The following is a 1,845-nucleotide window of genomic DNA, read 5'->3' on the forward strand; positions in this document are numbered from 1 at the left end:
GGTATAATCAGTGATCGAGCATCATCTCTTCTTATGAACATTTAAACCAAGGGATTGGGAATTTGTTCGTTTTTAGAGAGAATTGGTGAGCCAAGGGATTGGGATCCAATCATATAAGATTGCCAAGCAAAATTCAATGAATGCATTGGTTGAGGAAGGAATAAAAATGTTTTGATTCGGAGATCTCAATATCTCCTAACACCCAATGAATTCCCCATTTCTGATTTCCACTTTCTCTTTACATTCTGCAACTCAATTCATGCAATCACCCCCATCCCCTTTTAATTTCAGCAATTTAGCTTCTGCTCTTTAATTCATGCAATTTAAGATTCCGCCATTTCAATTTCTTGTCATTTACGTTTCCCGCCAATTTTACATTCCGCAATTCTCATCTAAGTCTTGATTCCGCTCAACTAGACACACTTCTAATCCGAATTGCTCATTCAACCAATCCTTGTGGGATTCGACCTCACTCTATTGTGAGTTTTTACTTGACGATAACTGGTGCACTTGCCGGAAGGAATTTTGCCGATCGTGCAATTTCCTAAATCGTGGCATAACTAGTTTATGCGCATCAAGTTTATGGCGCCGTTGCCGGGGATTGGTTTTCGATTGACAACTCTCAAATTGGAAGTTAACTAGATTGAGCATTTTTCTTGCTTTGTTAATTCAGTTCAAGTTACTTGTTGAATTTTAATTCCTGCACTCTGTTACATTCTTTCTTTCTTTATGCCTTTAAATTCACGCAACTAACTCACTGACTCACTAACTATTTGAATTAATTCCTCAACTACTCTAACCATACTCTTCCATTAAACCAAGAGTATTTCACTTGTTTGTTGCCTGTGCTGTGTTCTTGTATGACAGGTAAGAGAGGAGAGACATCAACTCCTCCATATACCGAACCAGAAAGGACCCTTCATAGACTTAGAAGGGAAGCAAGAGGGAAGAGAGTACTGGGAGAAGAAGAATCTGAAGGAGAATCTGAGGACAATTTTGAGGAAGCTCTAGATCTCAACATGGATAGAGAAGTTCACAACCATGAGAGAGCTGATGGAAACAATGCCATTCCCGAGAGGAGGGTTCTTGGTTCATACATAAACCCAACCTCTGGGAATTGTGGTAGCAGCATTCAGAAACCACCCATTCAGGCCAACAATTTTGAACTCAAACCACAGCTAATATCACTTGTGGAGAATCATTGTTCATTTGGTGGGAGTGCTAATGAAGACCCAAACCAACATCTCACAAAATTCCTGAGAATTTGCGACACTGTGAAGTCTAATGGAGTCCAGGAAGATTCCTATAAACTGCTTTTGTTCCCATTTTCACTTAGGGACAAGGCAGCTAAGTGGCTGGAATCATTCCCAAGGGGGAGCCTAACAACATGGGACGAGGTGGAAAGCAAGTTTCTGGCACGTTTCTACCCCCACAAAAGGTCAATAGGCTTCGATCTGAGGTTCAGACTTTTAGACAACAAGATGGTGAAACTCTCTACGAGGCATGGGAGAGATTCAAGGATTTAACAAGGAAATGCCCACCAGACATGTTACATGACTGGGTGCAATTGCATATTTTCTATGATGGACTTTCTTATGAATCAAGGAAGGCTGTAGACCATTCATCAGGATGTTCATTGAACAGGAAAAAGACTGTGGAAGAAGCCATTGAAGTGATTGAGACAGTGGCTGAGAATGAGTACTACTATGCTTCAGAGAGACACAACACTAAGGGAGTCATGGAGCTGAGCCATGTTGATACAATTTTAGCCCAAAATAAGGTGTTTGCCAAGCAACTAGCAGAGCTCACCAGGAAATTAGAAACAAAGCAAGTGGCTGCAATACA

At 40.9% G+C, this 1,845-nt stretch overlaps 1 non-coding gene across 1 annotated transcript; it reads right to left on the reverse strand.

The window, feature by feature from the left end:
* Window positions 1-1,444: 1,444 nt before the first annotated feature.
* Window positions 1,445-1,548, reverse strand: LOC112731049 (small nucleolar RNA R71). Its single transcript, XR_003166844.1, has one exon. It is a non-coding gene; the product is annotated as a small nucleolar RNA R71 (small nucleolar RNA).
* Between the last annotated feature and the right edge of the window lie 297 nt (window positions 1,549-1,845).

The sequence above is a fragment of the Arachis hypogaea genome, chromosome 12 (assembly GCF_003086295.3).
Source record: "Arachis hypogaea cultivar Tifrunner chromosome 12, arahy.Tifrunner.gnm2.J5K5, whole genome shotgun sequence".
Taxonomy (NCBI): domain Eukaryota; kingdom Viridiplantae; phylum Streptophyta; class Magnoliopsida; order Fabales; family Fabaceae; genus Arachis; species Arachis hypogaea.